We start from the raw sequence: 14635 nt of genomic DNA, 5'->3' as shown, positions 1-14635 counted from the left end.
TGTTCCGCCTCCTGCCAAAGAGAAGTCACTACAATGGTATGCACACACAACACAGCAGAAACACCAGGATGACTTAAAAAGGCCTGAAAGTGAAGAGAGCAGAGTCTCTTCTCGCTCTGTTTCTGTGCAGCATGTTCACCTCCTCCGTTCTCCACGGTTTGGCGCAAAAATGTCAAAATAACACCTACTGATCTGAAATAGGTGAGGGTGCAATATGGTGAACCATCTGCACAGTCTGCACAGCTCTGCTGTGGGGTTCATCAGCTAGGTGAGCATGGTGTCAAAAACTTTCTCTATGTTCTTCATGTCTTCTTATAATCTGTTAAGAATTTTGCCCTCTGCTTGGATTGTATATAAAACGAGGGATTTGCACAATGGAGTTTCAGAAAGTCAAGCTGTCATATCATAAGAAAAAGACTGTCATCGGATAAAATATTAAGGCATGCATGCATGCTTCAGTTCGAAGAAAAGTTCAAAATGCACAACAAAATCAGACTGATTTTGAACGATGCAGAGAAACAACAACCTCTCAAAAACAGCCAAACAGGATGCACACCTTTAAAAAAGGCTTTATAGTTGTATTAACCTGTGTAGACCTGATGCAACAATTCAGTGTTTATACGGTACCAAGAAAAAGTGGGCAAAAAAAACATAAAATGGGTTAAAAGTGGCTAAACATTGGCAGGAAGTGGCAATAATTGGTCAAAAAGCAGCAACAATGGGGAAAAACATGGCAAAAAGAAGAGGTTAAGTAGTGTGAAAAGTAAATAATGTGCAGAAGCATCGAAAATGCTACATAAAGGCCAAAAAGAAGTGGTAAGAATCGGTGTTAAGTGGTAAAACAGTTGCAGAGTGGGAGTAAAGTGGCAAAAAGGTGGCAAAATTGGTCAAAAATTGGGGAACAATCGGGGAGCAGGTGGTCTAGTGGTTAAAGGCGCTCCCCGTGTACGCAGGCGGCCCAGGTTCAAATCTGGCCTGAGGCCCTTTGCCGCATGTCCCATCCCCACTCTTGACCCTGATTCTGACTCTATCCACTGTCCTCCTCTATCTAATAAAGGCACAAAAATGGCCAAAAATAAATCTTAAAAAAACAAATTGGAAAACAATGGCAAAAGGAAGTGGCAAAATAGACTGAAAAGCAACTAAAAATGTCAAAAAGCGGCAAAAAATGTAATATACACTGAAAAAACAAGTGGCAAAAATGGGAATCATGTGACAAAACAGTGAAAGGATGGGCATAAAGTGGCAACAAAGTGTGAAAAAAAAGCAATAAACATCAAAAATGGGCTAAAAGTGGTTACACAGTACGAAAAATTAGCGGGAAAAATTAATGGTCATAAAGCAGCAAAAATGGATAAACCTTGCAAAAAAAAAATGTGGCCAAATAGGGTGAAAGCAACACAGTGGGGGAAAAGTGGCAAAATTTCTATATATATGTGCCAAAAACAATGGTAAAAATGGGCAGAAAGAGGCAAAAATGGGGGGGGGAAAGAAGTGGCAGAAGAGTGACAAGCAACTAAAATTGTCAAAAAGTAGCAAAAATGCAATAAACACTGCAGAAAGAAGCAGCAAAAATAGGCATTATGTGACAAAACAGTGGAAGAATGGTTGTAAAGGGGCAACAAAGTGGGAAAATGGCAAAAAAAAACATCAAAATGGGTTCAAAGTGGTTACACAGCAAGAAAATTAGCAGGAATTGACAAAAAAGTGGCAAAAATGGTCATGAAGCAGTAAAAATGGGCCAACCTTGCAAAAAAAAAAAAAAATAGGGCTAAATAGGGTGAAAAGCAACACAGTGGGTGAAAAGTGGCAAAATTTTAATAAATATGTGCCAAAATAATGGTAAAAAATGGGCATAAAAAGGCAAAAATTGGGGAAAATGGCAAAAAGAAGTGTCTAAATAGAGTGTCAAGCATGTCAAATGGGCCAAAAGCAAGTTAATGCAACATACACTGCAAAAAAATAGCAAAAAGGGGCATAACCTGGGAAACAGTGAAAGAATTGGCATTGTGTGGGGAATGAATGGCATTAAAGGCTGAAAAACAGCAAATTAGGTTAAAAGTAGCAAAAATTGTCAAAAAGTATCAAAAATGGGAAAGAAAATGGCAAAAAGAAGCAGCGAAAAGAGTGACAAGCAACTATAATTGACTGAAAAGCAGCAAAAATGCAATAAACACTGCAGAAAGAAGCAGCAAAAATAGGCATTACGTGGCAAAACAGTGGAAGAATGGGTTTAAAGTGGCAACAAAGTCGGAAAATGGCAAAAAGAAAAAAAACATCTAAATGGGTTAAAAGTGGCTACACAGTAGGAAAAATTGGCAGGAAGTAGCAAAAAAGTGGTAAAAATAGTCAAAGAACAGAAAAAAATTGGTTACAACTGGCAAAAGAAGTAGCTAAACAGAGTGAAAAGTAACTAAAATTGTCAGAAAGCAGTAAAAATGTGATATAAATGTCAAAAAGAACTGTCAAAGTGGCAAAACAGTGGAATAATGGGTGTAAAGTGGAAACAAGTTGGAAAAACAGGAAAAAGGGGTTTAGCGTGGCAAAAATGACCAAAAAAAAAAAAAAAACATCAAAAATGGTCTAAAAGGTGGTGGCAGCGTCATGTTGAGGGGATGCTTCTCAGCAGCCCTGGAAAGCTCGTAAAGGTTGTAAGAGAGTAAAATTAAGGAAACCCCAGGAGGACAATCTCATTCAGTCTGACAGAGAACTACGGCTTAGAGAAGATTTATTCTCCAGTAAGACAACGAGCCAAAGCGTACAGAGAAAGTTACACAGAAATGGTTTAAAGACAACAAGGGGAATGTTCTGGAGTGGCCGAGTCAAAGCCCAGACCTCAGACCATTAGAGAATTAGAGGCTGGACTTGAAAAGGGCATTTCACACCTGATCCCTATGAAACCTGACAGAGCTTGAGCAGTTTTTCAGAGAGGAATGCAGAGTCCAGATGTTTGAGCCTGATTGAGAATTTACCTATCCAATATTTAAGCAGTCATTTATTTTAAATTATATTCTTTATAATTGAAATTACTTTGTTGAAAGCCGTTTTCAAAATCTGCTCCACTTTGACATTAAAGAGGACTTTTTTAAAAGCCAGTTTACAACAGCATGGCTTCACAATCCTTCAACTGCTTGTGTCTTCAGTCCCCAGATGTTTCCAGAATGTTGTTAGAAGAGAAAGTGATGGAATAAACTTCTGTCTCAACTTTTTTGAAACATGCTGCAGGCATCAAATTCTGCATGTGCCGCTGAACACTAAAGTTAATCAGTTAGGACATTAAATATCTGCTCTTTGTGCCGTTCAGTTGAGAAATATTTGCATTAACTCGAGAGATGCTATAGAGAGACTGTAGCTTTATGACACTTTCATACATAGGCTGGTTTACCTTCTCCCTTTTTTCAGCCTTTTTAAAGGCTAAATCCAGAGTCAGAACGCTCCTCAATCTAAATGTATGATATCAGGCTGTAAAGATCAAATCTGACTGTTTTAGCCTCGCCTACAGGGAGGGAGATGAACCACATTCTTCCACCTGAGAGTGCAGCCAGCTTTGTTTTTACTCCCTGATTTCTTCCCTCTTTGTCTCCTCACCCCTCCCCATGTCTTCTCCCCTCTTCCTCCCCCCTTTTTTCCTCTTCTCCTAGAGGTCAGATTGTTGCAGCAGCGGTGGATGTTCAGCCTCAGAGTCACAGCAGGGTCAGAGCTTTATGGTGTTATGTATGTGAGCGTACCCCCACTCTCAGAGCAGACTGTGACATTGTGAAATGACTGCAGTAGATTGGAAATTGTGTGTGTGTGTGATTGTACTATGCGGCAGGTCGTGGGGGAGGAAGCAGCAGCAGCAGCAGTGTAGAGGTGGTTGGGAGGAGGAGGAGTGATATGGATAGTGTGGAGGAAAAAAAAAATGAAGAAATGGGAAATCTCGGCACCTGTTTCCAGGGCAACAGAGGTCTGAAAAACACAGGCAGGTTGGACTTTTTATTCTCCACGCTGCACTGCCCTCTGGCAACACACTGCAGACGCCTCTAATGACTCCAAAAGCCCGACTGCTGCTGAACCGCCAGGCTGCAAGTGATACCACCTTTCTGTGACACATGCACACATGTTGGAGTTGTAGATGCAGGGATGTCTGAGCTGCATGCATGGATCATACATACGTGATCATTTACAGGTGACGTCACTCTCCCTGAGATGCATCCCCCTCTCCCCTCCCCATCTCTCTCTCTTTTCTGAAATGATCGGCTGCTCTGGTCTGCAGTCAGTCAGCCAGCCGCCTGACTTGTAGGAGGAGGAGGAGGAGGAGGGACAGGAAAATGCCTTTCTCTGTGGGAGACATTAGCCCTGTGATCTCATGAATATATTATAGAGGGTAGTGATGGGAATTTCATATCTTTTCAGGGATCAGATCATTTTGCACTGCTCAACAATAGGAGCACCTTTTACTGATTTTTATCATTGTGATAGAATGATCAAAATCAGAGAGATGGTTCATGAAGTTTTCCGGTCTGTTTATTTGCCTAATGTTGCTCCTATCTTCTTCACTCCTGTGTTGTATTTTCTGTTTTTAGTTAAATAAATGCTGTGTATTGGTAAAGTGCAAGCTGTCGGTATTTTATTTATTTCTTTACGAATGCTATGGAAATGTGGAGAGACAATTCAGCCCAAGAATAATTTCCCTATAAAGGCCTTTAAGTTGAGCAGAATGTAACATAATGTATAAAGCAGAATGTAAAGGCTTGGCTCATGAATAGTATTGCCTTTTGATGAATTCAGTCATATTAGCATGTATTCTAACATGAGCTTGTATTGTTATAAAAAGATACCAGACGGGCGTAACATGACATAACAAAACATTGTAGAATGTAACATAACACAATATGCTGTGATGTGACGTGATGTAACTTGATGTAACGCGACATAATGTTGCGTAAAGTAACCTTACCTAACATGAATAGCACAACATAACTTAATGTGACATAACATAACATCATGTTATGTGAGTGAACGTGACTTTATGTAACGTAACAGCAAAATGTAACAATATAACAAGATGTAACCTGATGTAACTTAGAGTAACTTGGCATAACATGACGTGACTTGACATGACATACTGTGATATAACATAACATCATATTACATGAGTTGGCATGGCAAGTTGTAAAGTAACAGCAAAATGTAACATTACATAACATAGCGTGATTTAATGTAGCGTAAAGTAACCTGATCTAACATGAAATAATGTGATGTCACCTGATATAACATGATGTAACATAACATAGCATGATGGGACGTGAAGTAACATTATGTCATGGTACATGAGTTGACCTGACATGATGTGATGTAACATAATGTGACATAACATATTGTAACACACCAGAAGTGATGTTACCTGATGTTACATGACATATCTTGATGTATCATAATGTAACCTAACATGACATAACGTGATGTTACTTCACTTTACAAGACTTAACATAATGTAACATAATGTGATATGATGTAACATAACGTGCCACTTGATGAAACTTGATGTAACATAAAGTAACCTTATTTCACGCAACATGATGTAACATGCTGTGATGTAACATGACGTGACAGAACATGACATAACTGTACATGACTTGACATGATGTGATGTAACATAATGTAATGTAATGTTACATCACGTTATGTGACTTGACATCAGATGACATGATGCAATGTGATTTAACTGAAAGTGATGTGACATGACATAACGTAATGCAACATAACCTATCATAACATTACATTACATAAAGTAGCGTAACATAACATGACATGAGGTAATGTAACATCATGTAATGTAACAATAGTATGTAACAATGTAAAATATTGTAATGTTACATAACGCAGTATAACAAAGTAATGTAACATAATGTAATATAACATTTCAACACAATAACACAATGTAACATAAAGAGATGTAACAAAACGTAATGTGACATAACGTAACATAGCGTAATGTGACAGAAGAGAACAGAACACAACAGCTTGGCTCTTATCATGCTGGCTTATAGCTAAACATCATATCAAGTTGTGTCTTGTTTTGTTTTAAAATGTTACATAATGTAACATGATACACAGTTTTATTTTATCATATCATAGTTCTTCTGATTATAAAACCTAGTTGCTACCATATTTATTTAAAGTATACAAATATTTACTTTGTGAATAGTCGGTATGGTTGGTAGGAATTAAAGATTTTTAATCTGATATTTCAATGATTAAAAGGAAATTCGAAGAAAAATTACTGATGTGTCACTATTAAGTTAAAACACATGCAAGTGGGAAATACCAACTCTTGAAAAGTTCTGAAAAGAATTTGAGCTTTTTCAACATTACCTGAAAATAATTTTAATTCATATCACCTTTTCGAGATTATGTTAGACCTTTGTTTTTATTTCTCTCTCCTGTAAAATTAATTACTTTCATGGGCTCATATTTTGCTTTTTTTTTTTTTTTTTAACATAAAACTGGAAAATTTCTTACATTTGACAAGATAAGCTTAAAACTTTGGCCTGCAAATTGTCATGAGTAAATAAATGTTCAATTGGGGGCAAAAACTTGATATTGGGGATGCATTTTAAACTCACCTGGTTTAAAACTTACCTGGTAGAAAAGAGTAAGAAGCTCGGATCTTCACCAAATCTTCTGCTTTACTTAAGGGTCCATCTTAATTGATAGATTTCTAAATATTTCCTTATTTTAAACCATTAAAACAGCTGTATGCTTAAAAACATAAAGATTCTGCTGCTTTCCTCCTGGGCAGTTAAAAATTCTACAAATCGTCGACTCTTGTTTCGTAGTTGAGCCAAATGTTCCGATCACTAAAACGAACCGAACTGCCCATCACTATTAGCCCCGACTGCGACACTGGCTAGCATAGTTAGCCCGCTAGCTAACTTCTACAATCAAGCGGCTCTACCGTCTGGCAGCTGGAGCAGGCACAAGGTAAGCTCCTGTTACAGCTAATGACTATGAAGCCAGCGTGAGCGGCTCTTCGGCTGGGTGCTACCGTTTCAGTGTCGCTATCCTCTTAATCGTTTTAGCGAAAAAAGGAGCTAATGTTGTACAAAGTTAACGTGAGCTAATTAGCATTCGGTGGCTAACGGTGCCAGCAGCAGCAGCAGCAGCAGCGTGTTAAAGACCCTCCACAGCTCTGTTTCCAGTCAGAGGCACTAACAAGACAACCAGAGATAATCACAACTTACAGCAGCGATATCACTACATATGAAAGGATATTTTTATTTCATTTTATCCCGGGATTTTTCTTGCATTTATCGGAAAACTGCATTAAAGCACATCAGCGTGTATTATTGAGCAGCAGAGCCAGGTAGGTGAGACAAAACATTTTCATTTTTTAGTGATGATGGTAACAAACACCGATGCACTCACAGACAGACAGACACAGGCTGCACTCCTCCACAGAAAGCACACTCCTGCTCAAATGCTTTGTTCTGCTCTGCTGCAATTCTGAGCTGCAAGTTTTTTATGTTCTGCAGGTAGATATTTGCATGGTTTGCATTGCTAAAAGCATGATGTTACTGACAGCTGGATCTGTCAAATGAATGGTTAGGAAAGGCTTGATGTGCACAGTCTGGTTTTGGCTCCAGGGATGCTCCCCAACAGTTGTTCTATCATGCATGTGCTGCTGTATTTGTGTTGTTATTGGGCAGGCAGACAGTGCCTGTTTTCCCTCTCTGGCCATGACTTCCTGGATGTTTCATGGGTACAATAACATGCAGTCTGGGCTGAGAGCCAGGCTGGGAGTTTGGGTCAGTGTTTACATGGAAAGGCAGAGATAAAGAAGGTGTTCAAAAGACTGAAACCTGCAGGAGGAAGGCTGTGGGTGTTTGGAGCATCCACATGTTTCAGTTTTTTTGTTCATGTGTTGGATGCAGCTTTTTATTTAGAGCTGCAACAATGAAAGGACTCATTTAAAACCATTTATTTAAATCAACAGCAAATAATTACACAGTTTAGAAACACCTGAATTTAAAACTTTATTATGATGCTACTCAAATCAAACAATAGCTATGTCTGTCCTGATAGTGTCTAAAATAGAAATATTATGCACCAAATGCTGGAGATTTTCTGTTTTTGTTTTTGTTTTGGTCTCATTTTATCACAGCTGCTTATTGTCAGACAATTTTTTAAATCAAAAATAAACCTTGTTTCTGAACTGTTTCCTTAAAATATTTACAAATATTGTATTTATTTTTCTTACTATTGCTGATTTTCTTGGTAATTCTTCTGATGCTACATAATATGCAACATCTTTATTTTCTTTTTTGGCCACTTACTGACAAATTATGTGTAAATGATCTGTTTTGATGTTTGTTTTGTTAAGATTTATCCATTCATTCAGTATTGAACCCAAATAATTAGAAAAGCATTGAACACATGTAATAAAATCATATAAGCAAAGTGTCCAATCTAGACATTTATATGGCTTTATCTGTCACTGAAGACAGTAGATCATCCTAACCAGTGTCAGAGTCCTCATTAAACCCTCCTGGTAGTTTAAATCAGTGGTTCCCAACCTGGGGTCCGGGCCCCCAAAGGGGGGCGCCAGAGATTTCAGTGGTGGCGTGGGATCCCTTCTGCTCTGATGTTGTCAAAATTAGATGTGTATATTTTTAAAAAATCATGCTTAGAAACAAAATGTATGATGGCGTCTTAGGGTCAGAGAATCTGTTAATTTATGAGCCAAAAAATTCAAATTTTTGGGACAAATTGAAATTTTTTGAGATTATACAGCCGTAAATTTACAAGACAGAAAAGTCTTAAATTTAGACATTAGAAACTCAAATATTTCAAGAAAAAATTTAGAACAGTGTTATATAGAAATATACAAGAAACCAAACTAAAACCAGTGGTTGGATTTTCACAGTATAATCTAAAAAAAAAAGATTGACTTTTTAAACCTGACAGTTAGTTTAAAAAGTATTTTTTTCTTGAAAATAAACGTCACCTCTTTATTATTTCTTTTCTAGATCGTCCCCAATAGACTGTTGTAATTACTGATAGTTTATAAATAGCTCTTTTGTGAAGAACAAGTGTATGTAGGCCTATTCTGATGGGATTTTGTCAATGAAAACAGTTTAAATCGATGTTTAATTGTTACAAGTGGATCCTGGGGGGGTGGCTTTTCTTAGATTTGAGTAGGGGGCCTTAAGGAATAAAGGCTGGGAACTACTGGTCTAAATAAAATTAGAAATAAAAATAACAAACTTATTGCTTCATATTAACTTATTTTAATCTCATCATGTTCTACTAAAATGAAGTAAACTGCCTTTATTCATATAATATCTGAAAATATTACCATATGAACTGGCAATCACAGCACAGTAACCCTGTATAAATATAAAATAACTTCAGAGAATTGTATGACTCACTTTATTGTTATAACTATGACCAGGATTCACCTTTTCCTGCCCATGCCTTGTAATTTACAGTATTCCCAATAACATCAGTGTCCATCTATAGAAGAGCTGAAAATGAGTCCACAGGTTGGGATGTGAAGGACGACTTTTAAGGAGCAGGAGACTTTACTGTCTGGCTCCTCTGCTCTGTAATTTCTGTAATTTTAATTTCAGATCTGCTTTATCAGCTTTAACAAATCAGTTTTAGCCAAAGCTGTATTCAAGATATAAAAATGGCATTAGATATTTAAACAGTAAGCTAATCCACATGCTGTCTTTGTAAGTTTGTAGTCATATACAGTGATAACATTAATAGTTAATGAAAATAAAAACAAGAGAAGAATATTTCAGAGTGTTGGTTGTAAGGAGACTGAATGATGTCTGTATCAGACATTAACATTAATGTGTGCGTTTTAATGAGATTCTAAAGGAAGTGATTTAAATGTATTTGCTGCTCAGTGAATAAAACCCACCCAGTACTGGCTTATTTCATTATTTTCTTCAAGTACTAAAATGTTAGCAGTGTGTTTGTGCAGTTAGACAGTGTTCAGGAGCCTGTTTTTCTCATTCTTCTGTAACACCCATCTCTTCTTTAATATGCAGAACGTTCCAGCATGTTTGGGCCACAGAGTAAAGCTAGAGTAAGGCATGTGATAGTGAGTAAGCTGGCCTGAGGGTACCACAGGGCAGGAAGGAGGATTGACACAACCCTGGTTGTAATCTGGATGTCTTTGTATATGACCAGCACAACAATCTGTTGAAAAGTAACAAAGTCCACGCCTTTTAGGTGAAGTAAGGGTGGATGTGGTGAGTACGCATGGCCTAGGGTGGTGATTTTCAAACTTTTTTTGCACAAGGCACACCTAAGATAAAGCCAAAATCTCAAGGCCCAGCATCTTTATATCCATGCAAAATCGCCTCTTCAAATTTTCCTACAGTATCTTTAGTTGATGTGTAGTTGTAGTAAGACTGCATGGTTGTTCGAATTCACAACGCAACCCCGTTTGGAAACGACTGAATTCCACAAATCCACATGCTAGAATTTATATTTTTGCAGCGTACTTTTCAGTCATATCAGTCTAATTGACAATTGTTATAATACAATCTAGTCATTTTTACACCATAATTTTAAAAACGTGCGTATGCAACAAAGGTGCAGTAAGAAAATTCCAGAAATACTACAGAAAATGTTCATTTTCTATGACTTTGACCAATTTTTTGATGCTTTTCTAATCATAGTAATCGGGCATGGTTGTACACATCACCAAGGCACACCTAGACTAGCCTCGTGCCTTGCCACACCATTTGAGAACCACTGGCCTAGAGTACCATCTGGGATGGGTAGTAGGGTTGCCACAAGCCCCCTAGTCGGGCTGAGAACAACTGGTGGTCTCCGGGTGTATTACTATAGGTGAAAAGGCCCAGGCGTAAGTGGTGCCGTTGAGCTTAACCTTGGCTGTAGCGACGCACGCGTGGGTCAGCATGTTGTGTGTGACTCTTGCCGCCCTCCTCCCTCTCTCCAGCCCCAGGTTCAGGCCCCTACATTCGGACAGTCAAAATCCACCTAAATCATGGATGAAAGGAGGTGGAAAAGCGACACTCACAGCTTGATTTAAATAGCTACCATCCTTTCTGTACGTGCTGTCGCTTTCTTGAGTTCTTAAAAGTGTAACTGCTGTGAAATGTTCAGAAAATAACGTCTTTTTTCCCTTCATCACAGCTTTGTTTGTAGCCGTCAGCGCTCACTCTTACTCGATTACCCACCATGGCGCTCTCTCTTTCCCTTGATGCTTTATCCCTCTGTGATTGTTCAACCAAGGAGATTTTAATCAGAAAAGACCTCATTAAACAATTTACAGACCAGCTGACCAGAGAACGTCAGCCTTAGACCTTAAATGTTCAGTTTAATATCAAAAGGATGGAGAGAAACTTAGGATGCAAATGCGAACACCTGATCCCTCTGTAGGCTGCACCAGAATTACTTGCTAGTTAGTCTAATTTGTAATATTTTGAATCGTTTCAGGCGTACAATCCTGGTCAAACACTCTGTCCTAACTGTAACACAGCTGCCTGCCACTAGTGGCCACTGTAGCTCCAGTTAACGACAGCCATGCTGCTATAATGCTCTTTAACCTAGATGTAAACGACGGTGCATGGGTAGCACTGATAGCAGCATATTTTAGCACTATTTTGATCTAAAATAGGGATAAAGCTGTTCACAGGCAGTGTCAGGTTATACTCACAGTCTATGCAGATTGTCAGCATTTGTAATGCCAGATATTTGTGCATCCTTGTGGAGGTTTGGCTTTAGAAAACACTGATGTAGTGAAAAATCGTTTATTACCTATTAGAAAACTGACCTTTTATTTGCCAAAATGCTCAAAAGAAATCAGTGAACCTCTAAAATAATGAGGTTGTTGGCTCAGTGGCTGTAAATTTTTGTGTTTTTCTGGTTGAATGCTTTCCTTCTGTCTCCACAGCTCTCCACCCTGTTCCCTCTGATCATTGGTACACCTGTAGCTCACAACAATAACCCGCTTTATCTCCTCCAGACGTTTGATTTCTCTCCTCTTCACAGCGTCTCCCGGTCTTTTGTCAGCGTCAGACGGCGGTAATAATATCTTGTCCTCCTGTTGTTGTGAGCTGACATTTGCCTCTCATTAAATCTGCTGCTCTTCTGATTGAAGAGGCGATTAATTGGTAATCTGTCAGATCTCGTTGAGGCTCTTAATGAGTGATTAATTAACGGCAGGTACTCGGCACATCGCATTGTTAAGCTTGTGTTGTATCCGCGCTGCAGTCGGGCACTTAACTCCTAATTTCTATTAGCCATCGTTGGATAAAGGTTGGTGCTTTTATGTGCAGAGCTGCAGAGATAAGTCCCTCAGTTCTGTAACTAAGAGAGCCAGCTATTACACTGGCTGATTTATCACTGAAGCATTTTGAAGTACTGAGTGTTTATCATGGTCACTGGTATTATTTATCTGCTGATATTGATCATCTGTGATTGAGGTTAGCTGGTTTTACTACTCAAGTGTGTACAAGTGTGTTAGAGGCTGCTGGTGTTCTGCAAGGTTTTGCCCAAATAATAAGATCAGTCTGGTCAGGTATGGGAGCTTATGCAGGTTCAACGCTTTGCCACATGAACCTCGGTCCTGTACTGCTCTGGCCTCTTGATGGCCACCCTCCAGGACCATGCCCCATCTCTCCAGGACCCCTCCACTAGAGGAGTGGTTCTCAACCTTTTCAGCCCAGGACCCCAAAAATAAAGGTGCAAGAGACTGGAGACCCCCACTGTACCTAAAGGAGGACAGACAAGGACGAAGGGGAGAGCTTTGACCTGAAAAATAACCACTCTTACCAAAGAAGCAAGTATATTTTTTATATATTCATGTGGTAGATAGCCTTCTAAAAAAATGGGTTCAAGTCCCTTTTGTTAAAAACAGAAATAAAATGATTAAAAAATAGGTTAATAATGGCAAAAATGGTGAAAAAGGTTATGAAATTGTATTTTAAAAGTAGCACAAAATTGATTAAAGTGGCAAAATTGGATAAAATTGACAAAAGAATAAGCGAAAAGGTGGCAAAAATTGGTTAAAGTGGCAAAAATGGGCATAGTGAGTAGTAAAGGGAAGTACAAAGTGGCTGAAATGACTTTAAATTGGCAGAAATTGGAGGAAAATTTGGTGAAATGGGATGAAAATTGACATAAACTTGAAAAAAGGGTTAACTAAGACAGAAAAATGGTCAGAAAATGGGAGAAATGGGTTAAACTGACAAATATGATCATATCAAATAGAAAAATGTGGTTTAAATGGGCATTAAAGATGGTAAAAAAGTGGTTAAAAGAGACAGTAATGGGTCAACAGAGGCAACAATAGACATTTTTGTTTTTTTGTTAGATTGATTTGAATTTTGGGGGGAGCTTTGCTTACAAATTTGTAGATATTTTCACGGAAATTTGAGAAATTTATTTTTACATTTTTAGGAATTTGATTTGAATTTGGGGGTGAAATTTGCTTTGAAAATTTAAAGTATCTTCTTGAAAATTCGATAAATGTATTTGTAAATTTTTGGGAATTTGATTTAAATTTCTTTGGTAATATCTTCTTGAAAATTTTAGGTATTTTTAATGGAATTTTTTTAACATTTATTTGTAAATTTTGGCTTAGCTTTGAATCAGCTTTGAAACTTTTAGGTAATTTAGGAAAATTTGAAAAATTAATGTATTTGTTATTTTTTTGGGAATAGGATTTGATTTTTTGGGTGGTGGGGCAGGTTTTAAATTTTTAGTTATTTTCTCAGAATTTTTGAACATTTATTTGTAGATTTTGGTGGATTGGATATAAATTTCTTGGGGAAATCGCTTTGTGTGTTATAATATAGAATGGTTTATAAGATGAGGAACCTGAAGAATAATCACGTTAAATTACAATCACAATGTTGGATGAAAAACATCGTAACTATTTTCCCAAATCCTTCAGCCCTACCCAGTATGTGGTGAACTGGATCAGGACGAGGTTTTCTTTGTGTTGCCATGGAACGAGTCCGTCTACCCGGTAACAAATCCCATCTTTGGTGAACTAGCTGACAACATTAGATTAGATGGACACACCAGATAAACACTGGTGATTGGTACCCGTTAACTACATTAGGGCTCATCAGCTGATACTGACGTTAAACTGATGCAGCAGTGCATCCCTACAAACATCACTCCAGGAATGACGGCCACACCAGGTACTCAGATACTCTTTTTAAACCGGATTTCTGATTAATTCCTCTGACCTAAGTGTTTGATTTGTCTGTCCGTGAATTCATGGGATTAATAAAAATGTAGAGCGTGAAATTTTGATGCTGTGGCTCAGAGGTAGAGCAGGTTTTTCTTTAACTGGATGATGAATGATTTTATCCCTGGCTCCTGCTGCATTCATGTGTCCAAGGTAAAAAGGCTGAATCTCGTGGTGCTTTTAAATGAGTTTGAATTTATGATGGAGTCTGGCTTTAGTGCAGGAATGTGATATAAAGTGGTAACAGTGTAGAAGAGCTGTATAAGCTCAGTCTTTTCAGCACGAGTTTCAAAAATCACATCAGATTAGCATGTTTTTACTATGAAGTACTTAGAAATGTTATAATTATGGTAGGCTGGGTGATATGATCTAAAAATAGAATCTCACTTTCTCTCATAGGAGTACATG

The 14635-nt window shown here is 38.0% G+C and overlaps 1 protein-coding gene across 1 annotated transcript in view; it reads left to right on the top strand.

Annotated features, from left to right (window-relative positions):
* The first annotated feature begins 6888 nt into the window (after positions 1-6888).
* zmiz2 (zinc finger, MIZ-type containing 2) overlaps positions 6889-14635 on the top strand; it is a 51062-nt gene continuing 43315 nt past the window's right edge. Inside the window, exon 1 of the mRNA XM_041811010.1 lies at positions 6889-6966. The gene's annotated coding sequence lies outside the window, so the exon portion shown is untranslated. The remainder of the gene's footprint in view (positions 6967-14635) is intronic.

The sequence above is a fragment of the Cheilinus undulatus genome, linkage group 17, assembly GCF_018320785.1.
Source record: "Cheilinus undulatus linkage group 17, ASM1832078v1, whole genome shotgun sequence".
NCBI classification, from domain to species: domain Eukaryota; kingdom Metazoa; phylum Chordata; class Actinopteri; order Labriformes; family Labridae; genus Cheilinus; species Cheilinus undulatus.
The sequence above is the reverse complement of the archived record's forward strand: the minus strand, read 5'-3'. Positions and strand labels throughout refer to the sequence as shown.